Source organism: Giraffa tippelskirchi, chromosome 3 (assembly GCF_054371585.1).
Source record: "Giraffa tippelskirchi isolate mGirTip1 chromosome 3, T2T-mGirTip1v1.2.pri, whole genome shotgun sequence".
Taxonomy (NCBI): Eukaryota; Metazoa; Chordata; class Mammalia; order Artiodactyla; family Giraffidae; genus Giraffa; species Giraffa tippelskirchi.
The window spans coordinates 75,632,253-75,650,873 of record NC_137277.1 but is presented as its reverse complement, the minus strand read 5'-3'; the positions used below and the strand labels follow the sequence as shown (position 1 = coordinate 75,650,873).

General features: G+C 38.9%; 1 long non-coding RNA gene across 1 annotated transcript in view; it reads left to right on the top strand.

The window, feature by feature from the left end:
* LOC145542346 (uncharacterized) overlaps positions 1–18,621 on the top strand; it is a 281,064-nt gene that overhangs the window by 143,230 nt on the left and 119,213 nt on the right. Inside the window, exon 4 of the long non-coding RNA XR_014079795.1 lies at positions 4,202–4,306. This is a non-coding gene — a long non-coding RNA (uncharacterized LOC145542346). The remainder of the gene's footprint in view (positions 1–4,201; positions 4,307–18,621) is intronic.

The window sequence follows — 18,621 nt, the reverse complement described above, 5'->3', positions numbered from 1 at the left end:
TAAGATAAAATTTCATTTTTTTCAATTTCATAGTATTTACACTTGTACAATTGGAAAATATTTTCTTACTGGAGCAGGAAGGTCCTGGTCAGAAGAAATTTGCTGATGTCACTTACATAAAATATTGATGAATTATAAGAGTCCAGTGTTGAGTACTTAGGACTTGCCTTATATATATCCTGATTGTGTTATTGTGAGTCTAATCCTTATCATTTGACTTATCCATCCTCCTTCCTTTCCTTCTATCTTTCTGCTTACAGTTGTTCAAAAGTGATTTCCTCAGAGAGACCTTCTCTTATCTCAAAAACTAGATCAGGTCTTCCTGCTCATGTTCTCATTGCTCTGTTTACTGTTCTTTCATAACACTGTAGTTGCAATCATATTCTTTTGTGATTATTTGGTTAAGGTCTGTCTTCCCCACTGGGCTTTCCTGGTGGCTCAGTGGTAAAGAATCTGCCCACCAATGCAGATGTGGGTTCAATCCCTGGGTCACGAAGATCCCCTGGAGAAAGAAATGGCAACATACTCCAGCATTCTTGCCTGGAAAATCCCACGGACAGAGGAGCCTGGTGGGCTACAGTCCATTGGGTTGCAAAGAGTTGGACATGACTGAACAAGCATGAACACCTCCCCACTAAACTGTAAGCATCATGAGGTTGAGTTTATGTTTGTTTTGCTTATGCTTTATGCTCAGAGCTCAGACACATCCATATGGCTAGAACAGAGGAAGAACTCAATAAATTTTGAATAAATAAAAATTATAAATGATTTTAATATAGTAAAACAAGGACAAATAAAGGTTGTACCAATAATAGAGAAGTCTTTAGTAGAGATTTAAAACTTGAGCTATCTTCAGAGATGAGCATAAGCCAACTGTGGGAGAGGAAGGAGGGGCAGTCTGTAAAGCAAGACCTGTCCATGGGTAGAGACAAAATGCGTAGCAGAAGAGGGGCAGAGATGCGTGACTGATGTATTGAGGGCGTGGAGGAAAGAGGCTGGAATGGCCTGCAGGTCAGTTAATGAAGGCCTTGTGATTCCCTCGTTTCAGTATTATCTTCTAGCAGAGCCAGTGTGATCACATTTTTGCTTCAGAAAATTCATAGATTTGAAGGAATGAGCCTGGCATCTGGGACCAGTTAGAAAAATATGCAGCCTTTCAGGCCAGAGATGAAACCAGCATTAACTAAAAACATGAAGTGGAACTAGAGACAAGGAGATAAAATTGAGAAATATTTCACAGTCATGATATACAGGATGTGGTGGCTGAAGGGATGGAAATGGGGAGCTGTGTGTGAATGGCTACACACTATTACTGGGGCAGGCTGGCTTGGATTCAGCCCGAGGAGGATGGTGGGTAGGTGTTAAGAAAAGCCAGGCAGAGAAGGGTTAGGGCACTGCATTGGTATGCTTTAACATTCTATAAGTGTTTATCACCCCCTTTTCTTTATTTTATTGTGGCTTTAAGGCAGGAAAGAAAAGTCACAAAATTTAAGCAAGGAAGGTTTTTGATTGGGAGTAAGTAAAGCACTAAAAACAAATTTTATTTAGGCCTTTTAATTTTGACCAGGGCTTTTCTGTTGTCAGGGAAGAATATTTAATCAGAAATACAGCCAGTGTCTCTGGCTATGGTTTTCTCTGACTATAAATTCTCCGAGGAGAGTGAGTAAGTTATGGAAAATAATTGAGATGTGAGGTTATATGCTAAATTGCATAAAAGGCTGAGAGGCCATAGTAAGATGGATGGGGATGATGTGTTTTTGACTTTGGCACATGCATTTTTATTAGAACAGCGTGTTGTTCTAAGTACTGGAAACTTGGTGGATGATTTACTATATTTTAGATATCTTATGAAACATAAGATAAGTGTTAGGAGACCCCATAGATTTACTATTGTTATATCCTTGTCCATGGAAGACTTAAATATCATGATTCCAATTTGAAATAAGAGGTACAACAAATTGACTAAATTTGTTGATTCCAAAGTCTGCAGAGAGTCCTAGTCCTAGGAATGTAAAAGTTAAGCAAATTTTGGATCTGACAGGGTAATTGCCAACTTCTTCCCTTGTGCTGCAGACATAGCATATACCTTCTAATAGCCTTCCTTCGTTTCTGATTCAAATCCTTCCAAATGATATAAAAGCATTTAATGAGCTGTTAGAGGAGTATCCCCCTTAAAACAAGCTAGCTTGCTATCTAAAAGGAAGCAGATTTTCCTGAAACTTAAAATACCTGAATTATTTCCTCAGCTCTCCAGGGACAAGGAATATAAAACCTTGGTCTCTCTTTCTGGGCTTTGTTTGCATTACTGGTATACAAAACCTGGATAATCATCTTCCCACTGGCATCCCTTGTGGGAAGGTTGTGCAGACAGATGTTATTATATGTGAAAAATGCTGTAAAAGAAAAATCTCTTTATGAATATAAAGGAATAATGCTCCTGGTTCAGCCCTAGATGCTCTAATTTCATACTATTGGATACTATTTGATTTCAGAACATTCTCCAATGCATGAAAACATCTTTCTCAAGATCTCAAGCAGGGGAGACTTGTTCCTGAGATGGTTTTATGAGTGTAGGTGTCATGGCAGCCTCTGCAAAGAGGTGAAGGCATGCGGATGTTAAAAACAGCCACAGTGCTTTCTAGGGAGAAGGCTGTGTTGTGCCTGCCCAAGTATCTGGCACAGAGAAGCAAGAGTTCTTGTCTACTACCAGAGCAGATTCTGAGTGACTTATCTGTAATGATACGTCCGTATACCAGCTGTGCTCAGCTTCGAGCTAAGCCATCTGACTGCTTTAAGAATCCCTGTCTTGAATTTATATCCAAGGAATATCAGATCTTTAGGACAATGACAAATTGAAGTGGCCCTTCTTAGGATTAACTGATGCTGGCTTCTCAGGCAGCTGTGAGCATTGTTGTAAAGGCTGGCAATAATCAGTCCTTTTAATGGTGAGTGAAAGCATTTAATTGGATACTGAGATGTGATTGGGATGAAATGTCAAGGGGAAAGTGAAAATTCCAAGGTTGTTGGTCTGCCCAATCTTATTTTAAAAGAGACATATGTTGGAAGGATCTGTGGTTTACCACTTTGAATTTGGCATTGAAGAGGAGTTTCAGGGCTTAATAGTTTTAGCCACGGTCCCAAAACTATATCAAATCTAAGCACTTCCTTTTCTGGCTGGATTAAGAGGGAAACTTTAACAAATAGAAACTTGCTCTGGGGAACATTAGTATTATACTTATTTGAGTGTATTGGAATATGAATTATTGAAGAAAATTGAGAAAGGAAAATTTTAGCATGGTATACATTATATTGTGGCTTCCTTAGTGGCTCAGATGGTAAAGAATTTGTCTGCAATGTGGGTGACCCGGGTTTGATTCCTGTGTTGGGAAGATCCCCTGAATTTGGAAATGGCTACCCACTCCAATCTTCTTGCCTGGAGAATTCCATGGACAGAGGAGCCTGGTGGGCTACAGTCCATGGGGTCACAAAGAGTCAGTCATGACTTATAGACTAACACAGTAATAAAAGAAAAAAGAAAGAATATATCATTTTAAAAAGCAAATGCAAGTAATTATTTATTGTTATTAATATTATTTGTATATTTAGCCTAATGTTTAAGAAATTTAAAATGGCACCTTTATCTTTAAAATCAGTGGATAAAGTGTTCTGACAATTTTGATGGACTGTTTATTAAGTCGATATAGCTGGTTAGTCTCACAACATTTCAAGTATCATATGTGTCCATTAAGGTCATCTTCAAACTACTGCACTTATTTCTAACTAATGGCACATTCATAGCCCTTTTATTATGGGGAAGCTGTGTTAATATGAAAACAGAACTTTTTTCACTTTGATAGCAAACACTGAGAGGTGGCACTCTTTTGCCTATAGTGCTGCTGAAGTTGCTTGTGATAAGGGAGAAGCCTTTTTCATTTACACTTGATTTTATAGCACCATTTGTACTATGTGACATGTGAGGTCAGAGCAATGATTCTTGGGTACTGCAGGGAAAATGTCTCTAACAAAGTGTTCAACAATGGTGTCGGAGATTCCTTAGTAACTAAAAGCAAATTATTAATTTTTCTTTCTAGAAATTCAGGGCTCAGGAGGACCACCAAATAGACAAAGAACTCATGGCAATCTTTGAGTAGGTGTTGGAATACAGACTGATGACACTAACTCATATTCTCTTCCTGTACAGGGAAAATACCCCTCACCTAGACTGGTGAAAAGATGAAGGCCTTTGGGATAAAGAGAGCTGGATTTCTGCTTCAGGTCTACCTTTCATAGCTGGCCCCCTGGATAAGTGAGTTTGTTTTCTCATCTGAAAATAAGGCTAGTTTTACCTTTCTCACAAGGTCATTGTAAACATTGATTAAGACAACATTTTATGGGTTAAGACAGTCTTAGGACAGACCTGACATAGTATTTGCTAAATACTTGAGACTTCCCTTCTCCTTCATTTCTCTTTCCAGCTTTATTATGTGAGATCCTTCCTCAATCCAAGTCTCTCCTCCTTTCTCCAAGTGTGGCTGTCATTTGCTCGGTCATGAGCTCTCTTTGAGTTATTTTTGTGCCCAAGCTTAGTGACACTGAGCAGGATTCCAAGGTTAGCTTTTTTAAAACTAATTTTTTTTTTTTTTAGTTTTTCTCTAACTTGTTCTATTATAGACCCCAAGTGTACATTTATGTAATTATTACAGTGATTATTAATAGCTGTTTCTTTCCCCCTGAATACCAAACCCAAAGTTACATAGGACTTTGTTTTAGGTTTGACAGCCCTCCTCTAACCAATAGCCAGCTAAATGGCAGGTGAACAGCATGGAAACATGACAGATTTTTCTCTAAAGTAACTTCTTAAGATTAAATACTCATAATGGTTCATTCACATTGTGTTGAACCAGGTTGTGTTCCTTGGTCTAGAATAGTTCCAAGCAGAACATTAATAACAAAATCAGTTAGAGTCCCATTTCTACAAAGGAGCAAGGTTAGAGTGACATTCCTCTGTGAATTTTGATAGTTGCACTTTGCATAAGTTGATCTCAGTTCTTTGGTTGATAAACACTATAGCAAAATTATTTCAGACTAATTTTTTTCTGTGAATAATTCTAAATGTGAGGTGGTTTATAGTAGCATTTTAATGTAGTTGATATACAAAATAGTTGTAGATCAAAGCTAGTCTGAATAATATTTGAAACAATGTTTCTTATAAATATACTTGGATGCTAAATTCTGGTATCATTTCTAATTGAATATTGTGGTTGCCTATGAGTTTGGGAAAGCTTCTGAAGTGTTAAAGTTACTTGAGAAATGAACTTTCAGAGGTCAGTATGAGATCAATGTTCTGGAAGTTCCATAAAAAGAACTTTATATCAATAAATAATGTTTCGGTATTTTTACTTCAACATCTGCTACCTTTTACAGGCTGGAAGCTAGCAATTCTAAAATAGGACACTTTAGCATATACTAGCCATTATTATCGTTGCTTTGGCAATAAACATCTTCCTAAATGTCTGTATTTTATTTACTGAAAACTCCACAAATGGCATCCTGGCAGGGAGAATTTTCAGGATGCTATTGTGGGTCACAGCATGAGATTTTATACTATTTCACAGTACCCTGTAAAGACTTTCTCCTGTGAAAGAAGGAGCAATAATTACTTCATTAGTTACATAAGAGAGTCAGAGGTCTGAAGCATAAATTGATTCTGATTCATCAGGGATATTATTAAGCTGTCAAAATCTGTCAATATGGAGTGTGACAACAACATGTAAAATTCCATTAAAGGGTCATTAACAAGGTCTTCGAGCTCATGCTTAGCATTTTCTCTGAGTTCCTAATGGAACTTTTCTCAAAACAGGAATTAAGTCAGATGTCTCATAAACTTTAATGCTGTTAAAAGTTTTCATTGTAAAAAAGGATTAGTCTTTTTTGAGTTTTTTAGTTCCTGTGTCAGCCAAAATGAAACAGCAGTTAAGTATCAGCTATAGAAGTTTTTAAATCTCGAGATTTACATCCATTATTTTTAAAATCTAGTAAGCGCTGAAGATTGGCTGCAAATGACACATACTGGTTTGTATGTAAAGACTTAAACATTCCTCTGCCAACCACAACCATTGAATTTTTGCCATTACTTTGATAGATTTTTTTTTTTTCTGTAGAGGAAAAGGAAGTACAATTTGTGATGAAAACTTAATTTTTTTCATTATGCTGTCAATTACTGAGATGGGTGGTATTTACAAATGAGTGTCCAACAAGAAAGTTAGTGCAATACTTTTTTCCTTTCTATAGAAATATCTGACAACCACACAAAAAAGAAGTATTACCATTTTTCTTACTGCTGTAAATATGGCTCAAAATGCCCAAGTGATCGAGTCTCAGCATTGTAGGTGATGGCAGCTATGATGCAAATAGTTTAGTTATTCATTTAAATGGTAGACAGGTAGAGATTAGACCTATTCTATCATTTTAATGCACACTAAGAAAAAGTTACCTATGATGCATGAAATAATAAGTTGCATTCTTTGAAACAATAATAAAAGTTGGAGCTGTAGAAAAACTTTATGAAACTTTGAATAACTAAACAAAATTTCATATACTTGTTCCTAGCATTTAAAAAAAGATAACTAAGATATTGTTGTGGTGGTGGTTTAGTTGCTAAGTTGTGTCCAACTCTTTGAAAAGACCCCACGGACTGCAGCATGCTAGGCTCCTCTATCCCCCACTATTTCCTGGAGTTTGCTCCAATTCATGTCCATTGAGTTGGTGACACTGCCTAACAATCTCATCCTCTGATTAAGATATAGATTGGAAAAAATAAACCTGATGAGAATACATTGACATGCGATGGTCCAGATGGAATAGGCCCAGACATAATTTATTTGGTAAGATCCTGAGTTGAGACCATATTCACCTGATAGAAGGAGAAATTGGGAGGATATATACAATTGTCAAGTAAGGATTAATTGTGACTGCTGAGCCAATAAAAGAGTGGAAATTGCAAAATAACCTTGAAAATCAGAGTGAGCTGAGCTGGAAAAGTGAGAGAACTGTATATGATAGAAAGAGATTTAAGGCAGTGAATAAGGTATTAGATAATGGCATAAGGAATTTAGATGTTATTTAATATTCAATTCAAAGGTTTTTTTGAATGTAAAAACAGAGCATGATCCCTATCCTGAATGGTATCTAATAAGAAATTAATTAATTGATTTAACAAAACTGTACTGGTGTCATGATCACTGATGTTTAATTAGAAGCTGATTGCTGATTATGCCAATTACATACCATGGAAGTTTCCAAGGGGATGTTCATACTGTCTGAAATTTGTTTTCACTTTGAGAGAGATACTAATTATTTCCTGGCAGACTAAAAAGAAACTGGAGTAATGAAATAAAAATCTCTGTTCTGAGGAGAAATAAGACATATTTAGCACTAAATGTTTATCATTAGAGGCTAAGGTACCCCATGTAAAATTTGAGAGGAAGAGTTATCAAAACTTTTTCCTGTACTGTTGACTGTTAAGAAAAGGGCTTGTTCTCTTTCTTGTTGGACCCTCATTTGCAAATGCCACCCATCTTGGTAGCTGACAGCATAATGAAAAAAGTAAGTTTTCATCACAAGTTGTACTTCCTTTTCCTCTACAGAAAAGAAATCTATCAAAGTAACTGCAAAAATTTAATGGTTGTGGTTGGCAAAGGAACGTTTAAGTCTTTACCTACAAGACTGTAGGTATGACTGTAGGGATGACTGTAGTCATCACATGACTGTAGGGATGATAGTAAAACCAACAACTTGTGCAATATGCTTACCAACAGCCAGAGTAATGCCCACTGTAAACAACCACTCTGGCCCACTGATATTTCCAGCCTGAAAATCAGCTTCTTATGGCTAGCCTGGTATGTTTTTGGATGTGGTCTGGGCTCCATTCTAGGTAAGTGAGTATAAACACAGGCTCCATTCTAGGTGAGTAAGTATAAATTAAACATTGGTTTCTTTTCACTAAAATGATGAACATCACTGAACAGCTTACCTATGTTAAGCCAACACTGTGTCTACCTGCTTACCAGCCTCTGAAAAGTGCTTGATAAGTGGTAATTTCTGAGATGATTCTTATGAGGAAACATAAAATACAGTGGCTAGCACAGAAACTGCTTAGTATCATTTTTTAAATGTAATAAACAGGAATGTAGGCAATATGAATGCTCCATTTCGTCAATTAAGTTATTTTGTTAATTGGATTATTTTTGCCAAGATTTTAAACATGTAACGAGTCAAATAAAATAAAAATAAAAATCAACGATGAATTTGTACCTTCCTATTTCAAATAAGTAAACTTGAAAGGATGTCACTCTTATTTTGTATCAGTAAAGGAAGGGATATTTGTAAATGTAATTGATTTGGGTTAATAATATTTCAAAATTAAAACTTAAAAATAATATAAAATGTTTTCAGAATTGTGGAACTAGGAAGCAGTTCCTCATGGAGTGGAAGAGGGAAAGATGAAAATAACAATAGACAACATCCATGAAACTGATGGACTTGAAAGATAGTAATTATTATAGAGAAAAAGTTTGAGTTTCAAAAGTCAGAGTTTTGGAAAGTGATATCTACCAAAGCCCTTGGGATTTATTCCTTTGAACCAATGATTCCATTTCTCTAATTGTCAATTTTGAAGTCCATTAAGGCCTCTCAGAAATGTTCTTATAGGCTATTGCATACTGTTTCGGAGATCTTCTCTCCTTTAATTTCTTTCTCTTGACTTTCAAAATATTCAGCACTTTTGAAACTTAATATATACTGTGATCACTGACCTAGTGCCCAGGCATGGATTGCTTTGGCTGCAACAGACACTTTCACTCTGAGGACCTTGAAGGATCAAGAGGTATGACAGAGGCCCACAGAGCTCAATACGGCAGGGTCAGTTCAGGGAGCAAGTGTGGTTTTCATCATCTGGCTAAGCAAGTGCGTTTCTTGTTATAAACAAAGATGAGACATTTCATTTGTGTTGTAAATCACAGTTTCAAATGAGCTAGTTCAGATGTTTCCTTTTTTAGGTTACTCCAATAATTTACCTATACCATTTTAATGGTATTTCTCCCCATTTTGCTATAAGTATCCTCTCCTCCAACGGGCTGTAATAAAAGGGCACAGGACATTTTTTTTGTTCATTTTTGTATTTCCACGTCTGGTTTGGTACTTGGTACAGTGGTACCTTATAATTTTTTTTGTTTGTTGTTTCATTTGTGTGTTTTGAGTAATGAACATAAGTTTTGTGACAGATAGAGTTGTTTCTCATAGACTCTCTTGCCCACTTGAACACTGATTAAACTTCACATTTCTAAGTTATGATTGTTAGTTGGGTAATCAAAATGTAACCATGTAATGTTCTAAGATCAGTTCTTTCTATTTTTAGTTATATGTTTTCCTTAATTTGTGCTCAGTTCTAAGATTTTGAACTGTGTTTTTATGTTTATTCTTTTAAAATTTTCATTGTGTGTTCTTTTTATTAAGAATATAACCCCATTAATTCTTGTTTATTCCCCCCAAACAGAAATATATAATAGTTATATTCTATGTTATTAAAATTTTTTAATTAGTTAAAATTAGATTCATATGTAAAATACATAAACATGAAAAGAAATACTGCAAGTAGCAGGAAAATAGACGCACATTGAGTTACTGAGCATGATGATATATTTTTATCTTTTAAGATTCTCGTTGTGTTTATCAGCTGTGTTTAGCACAGTCAGTAAGGGACTGACAATTGGTGAAAGGTCAGAGAAAAAGTTTTGATGTGTTTAAGTTCAAAGTGTTGTCAAAAAGTTGAATAAGTTTATGATAACACTAAGAACTGCCACAGAATATCTAGTTAAATGCATATCAAAAAATCAGTTTTAGGACAAATTAGATCTATGTCTTGCACTAAACAGGGAAATAGACTGGTGAAACTATTCATTGACATGGGGTAGAACTAGCATGTTGAAAATTGGGGCATCTAATGCCTGAGTTGAGGACAAACCTTGATTTTTTTAAGCACAGAAGCAGCAAAGGGATGTGCCTCAGACACAGGAAGACTTTGGGCTTTATCACCTGCCTGGACTCACAATAGGGAGGGTGTTGGTACCACAGTGTGAGTTCTGAGTCAGTCTAATGGCTACACCCCTAGCTACTGATATATAGGTGGCAGAGGACAAAAGCTGGGAGCTATAAATGCAGAGTGCCCTCTTTTCCTCATCTTTTATGGAGACTCATCCAGACAGTTATGGTGCTTGTTCTTTGCAGAGAGATATGCCCCCATTGGCTGCCGGCCTGTGTTGTGAGCTAATTTAGGTTCACTGAACGTACCTGAAAATCTCTATAGCTGAGCCCCTCATTTCTGTGTCTGAGACTTTTTATTTTCTGAGGTAGATACAGTAAGCAGGAAGAATAAAATACTGCTCAAGCAAGATTTCTACTCAGAAGTTTTTTCAAAGGAGGCTATGAATTATAATGCAGAAGGACGTTGCACTCACTGCCTGGTGATCTGGTTCTGAAAGCAAAGCCTGTCTTTGATAGCTGGAGAACAAGCAATTCTAAAGATCAAAATACTTCTTATCATAATAAGAAACCTAAATCTATGCCTGGGCATGTATTATTTTCCAAAATGTTCAGGTACATATTATTCTCTGTCACCTCAGTGTTCAAAAGCTAAAAGGAACTGTGTGATGGGGGGAATAGTGAAATCATTACAGCCCATCTTGGCCGGCAGGGTGGATTGTTTTCAGGCCTCCTCAACTTATCCTTCCTTATCCTGTTAGCTCCTTTGAGGTCACTCTTCAGGTTTCCGTTTGCTTCTCCAGTGCCTGGAGAACCTGGCAGTATGACAGGGTAAACAGTTGACTACAGCAAACTGAGGCTTGTGGGCCTGCTCTATCCCTGGCCTGCACGCTGAGTGTGGTTTCCACACTTTGAAAAACGGAAAACCATATAAGAATCTGTGACAGAGACCATAAGTGGCCCGAACCTGTGTCTAAAATACGTAGTATCTGGCCTTTAACAAGAATGTTTGTTAACCACTGCCAGTCATTTGAATTTTATTCTGCAATGAATTTTGTTCTTTTCATCCTTGCTTTTTGTCACAGACTCTTCTGACCTCTTCGTACTCCTTCCCACACACGTCTTGACTTTCAGAGCAGCATCAGATACCTTTCAGTTTCTACAAGGCTGCACCCTCCCTCTCCCATGTGTCTCTGTGTCCTTGCACATGCTCTCCCTGCTTTCTGGAATGTTCTCCACTTTATCCTGCCTCTTTTGTGACTTGTACCTGTTGTACAGTTTATCTACTTTATCTTCACTTCTCTGAATAAGGCAATATACACAATGCTGATAACTAATGAATATTATCGAATAATTAAATCTTATCAAATAAATGAATTTGAATTTGAGCAAACTCTGGGAGATAGTGGAGGACAGAGGAGCCTGGCGTGCTGCAGTGCATGAGATTGCAGAGTTGGACAGAACTTAGTGACTGAACAACAACAACAATCAAATACATAATATCTAGCCAGAGAGAAAATTATAGATACTGGACAGAAAGCCAGTGACAAATTTGTTGTTCCTGTTATCACTGACCATGTTGCTGTTGATGATAGCTCTCACCCTGCCTTGGTTATTTACTATCAGCATAAATAATGCAGTGCTTATTTTTTCATCTTTCTTTCTCATTTGTGTTTTATTGATATATGTTTTTCAAAGCACAGAAAAAAGGTAAAGTCCAGGGTCTTGAAAATTAGTGTCCTAGTGAACTAAGCAATGGTGGGGAAGGAAGATAATATTTCAGGAGAGAAAAAGCAATGGTAACAACAAGTGATTTTGCAAGGAGATATAGGTATCAGATAGTGTGTTTGTTACAGAAAAGAATTAAGATCAGTAGCCACAGTTGGCCATTTTAAAGCCCTGAGTGTTGCCATGGCTACACTGAGGAAACTGTTATGGTCACCCTTAGAGTATACACAAGGATAAAGGGAATTTAGTGCATTTAGATACAAATATGAATAACAAAAATTTTGTTTTCAAATCAAAAGGAGAAAGTGAAATGGATTTGTTTGTCTACACCAGCTATGGGAATTAGAGTTTGGAAAAACTAAGATAATTGGCATATGTGCTAGGTTACAGAAAACATGTGATAATTTAGAACTAATCCTGAAAAAATGATATTCTAATTAGAAATCTTAATAAGAGAGCAAAAGGTCCCTCTTAGGGAATAAAGTGAACCTAGTACCATAGGTAAACAATATCCACATTCTTAAATGATGCTTAAGAAATAATAAAATACAAAACTGAGTAGCCTATTTATTCCAAGCTTGCATCTTATGTTTGAAACATTCTTATACATTTAAGTTGCTCAAAAGCAGTTCTTGTTCATTGCTTGTTTCCCCTGACCTTGAAGAAATCTGTGATTAAATTCCACCTGCATATATTCCCATTTTAGAGCTATCCAGCAGAGCTGTGCTTTTGTCAATATATGCCTTCATCTCTTATTCTGACTTGACATGAATTTCTTTTGTGATTTTTTTCTCCTAGAAAAATCTAATTCAACTTTCAGTATCAAACTCACTCCTTCTGTGGGCAAGTGAAATAATAGCCAAGTGTCAGCTTTCATTCAACTTAATCTCCTTTAAACTCCACCTATCTCATTTACCTGTTTATCTATGGCAACCCACTCCAGTTCTCTTGCCTGGAAAATCCCATGGACGGAGAAGCCTGATAGGCTACAGTCCATGGGGTCGAAAAGAGATGGTCACGACTGAGCGACTTCACTTTCACTTTCACTTTCTCTTCAAAGTGGGAGATAACTGGTATAATCGTTTTTACTATTGAGTCACTTTTTATTATCATTTAAAAAACATCTAAAAGGATATATCACTTTTGATATATGAGGTCAATAAGTTGTGTAGCAGGCAGGAAGATAACACTGTACATTTTATTTATTTCATTTTCCTGACTTGGGAAACTTTTGATTTCATCTAGAGAATATGAAAAAACCTTAACAATACTGTGTAAAGCTCATTTTACTCAATATTTTTGTTTATATATTTACCAAATTGATATTGTCTAAATCAAAAGGAAAACATGTCCAATTCTCCCAGTTTGCCAAATTGATACTGTCTAATTCAAAAGAAAAACATTTCCAGTTTTAAATCCAGTGGGCTTTTGTTGTTATTGTTGTTGTTCAGTAGCTAAGTCATGTCTGACTCTTTGCTACCCCATGGACTGTAGCACACCAGGCTTCTCTGTCCTTCACTACCTCCCAGAGTTTGCTCAAACTCATGTCCATTGAGTCAGTGATGCCATCGAACAATCTCATCCTCTGTTGCCCCCTTCTCCTCCTGCTCTCAGTCTTTCCCAGCATCAGGGTCTTTTCCAGTGACTTGACTCTTACCATCAGATGGCCAAAGTATTGGAGCTTCAGCTTCAGCATCAATCCTTCCAATGAATATTCAGGGTTGATTTCCTTTAGAATTGACTGGTTTGATCTCCCTACAGTCCAAGGGACTCTGAAGAGTCTTCTCCAGCACCCCAGTTCGAAAACATCAATTCTTCGGTGCTCAGCCTTCTTTATGATCCAGCTCTCACATCTGTACATGACTACTGGAAAAACCATAGCTTTGGCTGTATGGATCTTTGTTGGCAAAGTGATGTCTCTGCTTTTTTATCTGCTGCCTATGTTTGTCATAGCTTTCCTTACAAGGAGAAAGTGCTTTTTAATTTTGTGGCTGTAATCACTGTCCCCAGTGATTTTGGATCCCAAGAAAATAAAGTCTGCTACTGTTTGCATTTTTTCCCTATCTATTTGCCATAAGTGATGGTACTGGATGCCATGATCTTAGTTTTTCGAATGTTGAGTTTTAAGCCAGCTTTTAATCTTATTTTTGCTGTATGTAATTTTATGTGTTCTGAAACTTTGAACTTTGCTTTTAAATGTGATTCCAAAATTCCTGGTGGAATTTAGAGAAGAAAGTTCCAAACATTATTAATCACAGCTGCTATATTCCTTTTGACAACTTCTATTGTTCACAATATCACTTAGGCTTAGTGAGCCAGGAAATACTGCTCTTGCTTTTACACTTAGCCTTTCAGGGGTGTGTAGATAAGTCCATCAGTGAGCTTGCCAGCACACAGACTCATAACCATGCTCTGGTGCAGACCACTGATTCTTCCCTCCTTAGTCATTCTTGTCACTCTCTTTCAATCAATTGACCAAGAGTGGTCACCTTGACCTAAGGTCAGCTGCTCTGGGTAATAACCTTTGCATGCAACTGTCAGGAAGAGATGAGTTTGGAACATCACATTCACTCACAGTAATTTTCATTAGAAAATATGTGTGATCTTTGCAATTAAATGTGGAGTACATGTATACACTGCTATATTTAAAATGGATAACCAAGAAGGACCTATTGTATAGCACATGGAACTCTAAGTTATGTGGCAGCCTGGATGGGAGGGGACTTTTGGGGAGAATGAATACATATATATGTATGGCTGAGTCCCTTCGCTGTTCACCTGAAATTATCACACTGTTGTTAATAGGCTATACCCCAATGCAAAATAAAAAAAAAATTTTAAAAACGGAGGATGAGATGAAAAGGGTGCAAACAGGTGAACTACATGGTAGAGCTGGGGCCATGAGGCTTTACGAAAAAGTAAAATTGTAATCTAGCACATTTTCCCCAGAGATGGAATGAGAGACCATGTGATCTCTGGGTGTGACTGAAAGGTCATCCCCCTTGAACTGCCTCCATGTTTGAGGCAAGAGCTTTACAGTTCTCTCTTCCCACCCGTTTTCCCCCAGAGGTTAACTTGAGCTCCTTACAGGCTAAAGAACTGAGCAGAAACAAATGAAATTCTTGTCATTTAAACCATCCTCCCTGAGCAGGGTATCAATGTGCTCCATCCTCTGCTACTGCTCCTGCTCTGTGCAGTCAGCCTGCGCCTCCAGCAAGGATCTGACAGGTGGCCATTATCCCTTCAGGGAATGTCATGCGCTTACTGCTTTTCCTTGGACAGCCAGTCCCCAAAGAATTGTAGCACTGTCAAAATTTAAACATGGCTCACCTCTCCTTAAATGTGCTTCTCTGAGAAACAAGCAGTCTCTTTGCCCTTAATAGACGATCAAACTATTTCTGGAATTGAATTGAATTATATGTGTATTCAAACCAGTCAATCCTAAAGGAAGTCAACTCTAAATATTCATTGGAAGGACTGATGCTGAAGCTGAAGCTCCAATACTTTGGCCACCTGATGCGAAGAGCTGACTCACTGGAAAAGACTCTGACGCTAGGAAAAATTGAAGGCAAAAGGGGAAGGAGGTGGCAGAGGATGAGATGGTTAGATAGTGTCACTGACTCAATGAATCTGAGCAAACTCCGGGAGATAGAGGAGGGCAGAGGAGCCTGGGGCACTGCAGTCCATGGGGTAACAAAGAGTTGGATATGACTTAGCGACTGAACAGCAATAGCCAACAACATGTGTATTCAGTGCTTGGTTTCTCCTGGTGAGGAAGAGACCACCAGCTGAGTTAGTTCTCAGGGTAGTAGAGGGGCAAAGGCCCTACTCTGTTCCCATGCTGATCTCTAACCTCCATGCTTGTACTTTGCCTCCTTGAAAGATACAAGCTCATATTGCTTAAGACACTTAATTGTTTAGAGGAAGATGACATCTTCTGACTTACTACCCTGAGGACATGGGCTTGCTGGCTTGTCTTTCCTGTCTCCTGACATTCCTGGGCCTTTCTTCAGGTTCAGTGTAATATTATGATATAATAAAAAATATATATAGTGTTTGTTCCTGGTTCTGGGCATAGAGCTCCTAAAACTTTTGTTATATCCTAAACGATGTCTGTGTTTTTTGTATTCTAGTGAAATGACTGATGGCTGGCAGGCTCTAAGTGGTTCTAGGATGAGGCCTTTTCACCAAAATGATCAAGGCATGTTTAGAGGGTTGGAAGTTTCAGTCCCATTTCTTGACTTCTGGGAAGGGGAGAGAACTTGGAGATGAGTTAACGATCAGTGGTCAATGATTTAACCCATCATGCCAACATAATGGAGCCTACCTAAAAACTGCAGGGTTTGGAGAGCTTCTGGGTTGGTGAACACATCCGCATGCTGGGAGGGTGAAAACGGTTAGTCATTCAGTCATGTCCGACCCTTTCTGACCCCACCGACTGTAGCCCACCAGCTTTTCTGTCCATGGGATTCTTCAGGCAAGAATATTGGAGTGGGCTGCCATTCCCTTCTCCAAGGGGTCTTCCCAACCCAGGGATCAAACCCAGGTCTCCTGCACTCCAGGTAGACTCTTTACCAACTGAGCCACCGGGGAAGCTGGGAGGGTGGTGCACCACTAATCCAAGGGGGCAGAAATTCCTGTGCTTTGGATCCTTTTGTACCTCACACTTTATACTTCATCTGGTTGTTCATCTGCATCCTTTATAGTATTCTTCACAATAAATGGGTGAATATGAGTAAATGTTCCCTTGAGTTTTGTGAGCCATTCTAACCTGGGGGTAAGTTTGTAGTTTCTCCTATGTTTGCAGCCAATTCGGACAGACTTATTACTTGTGACTGGCATCTGAAGTGAGGGCTTTTAGACTGAATTCTAAACCTCTGGAGCCGGACACTAACTCCTGGCATTGAATTAAGTTATAGGACACCTAGTCGGTGTTCAGAGAGCTGGAAAGTTGATTGACATGGGGAAAACCCCACACATTTGACTTTAGAATTGTTGTGGGTAGAGGAATAAGTTTCCTTTAACAGTTAATATTTATGATATACCAATGGTTCCAGGCACATGGCAGATAGTATTAAACATGAAGAGGAAATTATACAATAAGCATTTTTATTAAATTTAGGAGTTGCATTCATCCTGTAAGCTAGGAGGATTTTTTTTTTTTAGGAGAATTTCATGTTCTAGGTGCACTTATTTCATGGTGAGAGGTACCTAGTCAATATAGGGATATAAATCACACCCTTAAGCAGACATAGTAATTATTTAATTCTAATAAGAATACTACTGGGTAGGTATTCTTACCTGTAATTTCTGATGAAGAAGTGGAAGCTTAGAGTCATTGATGGATACTGCTCAAGGTCTGCTAAGAGGCAATTTTTTTTTTTTTGAAAGACCCACTACTGCCCCTACTGGGAGCCTCTCTGCCACACACTGGGGTCCCCTAACCCCACACAGACAATGGACCCAACTCATCTGTCACTTGCCTGCCACCCGCCTTCATAGGTGACTCAAAGACATAATAATCTCCGTTCTGCCTCAGGGCCTGTTGCAGTAAGTGGCAGATTTGAACCCACATCTGAGCTTATTCCAAACTTGTGCTCTTTCCAGTTATGGTAAAGATAACGGGAACACATAAAGCATTAGTTCATAGTGACTTTAAAACTTCCATTTAGTTTCTTTCTTCCATTTTGTAAAGTGAATAAAAAACTTAAGACTCATCTTTACCAACAGGACTTCATTTCCTAAAAAACCTGCGCTGAAGGCACTGATGATGAGTAACAGTGGGCTTCTGAGTGAAGAACTCATTGTTCCCAATCAGGCAGTAGGAAGGATTTTTTTCTGTGGCCTTGGCTCAAAGTAATTGCATATTTATCTGAATAATTAATCAGGGGCCCAAGTACTCAAAGCAGCAGCTGGAATTCCCACGATGGACTTCCACGTTACATTCACTAATTCTCAGCCAGGGGCCAGCGGGTGGGCGCCCACCCGCGACTTCACTCTGTCCCTGCCCCGGGCCTCCAACGCCGGCTGGGAAAGGACGCTGCACCAGGGGCAGAGGAGCCCCCGGCCCCGGCCCCGCAGGCACCGTCCCCTCCCACCCCTGCCCTCAGACCCCAGCTCCAGGCCGAGGCCTTGAACGCCGTCCACCCAGCACAGCCTGGACGGTGCCCCCCCGTACTTGCTCTGTCCCGGCTCAGTGCCGACGAGGCCGCCGATGGGCAGGGGCTGACGAGGCCGCCGACGGGCAGGGAGGGCCGCCTGGGCCCCAGGCCACAGCCAGAAACGCTACCTCATCCTGCCTGGCGGAGGGGGAGGCCCTGTGACCCAGCCCTCGGTTCGCTTCTGCTTCCACCACCTAGACGTCGCCCCCATCTCCACTCAGCACTTTAAATGATTTCTTACCTATGCAGTGTGAAACCACATGAATCGTATGACCAAGTACTAGCCATACTGGGGACAATTTCCCCATTTGGGGAGTGCATTTCAGATGACTTTGCAGGAAATATAAAGAAAAATGATTACAGTAAAGAAATTTTTAAACGGAAAAGCATTCAACAGTTTGTATGTCTACAGTCACTTTCCCAGGCCTTACATTTACAGGCTAAGAAGAACGTTTTATAGAAGCAATAGGTGTTGCTGCTGCTACTGCTGCTAAGTCGCTTCAGTCGTGTCTGACTCTGTGCGACCCCATAGACGGCAGCCCACCAGGCTCCGCCGTCCCTGGGATTTTCCAGGCAAGAATACTGGAGTGGGTTGTCATTTCCTTCTTCAGTGCATGAAAGTGAAAGTGAAGTCGCTCAGTTGTGTCCGATTCTTCGCGACCCCATGGACTGCAGCCTACCAGGTTCCTCCATC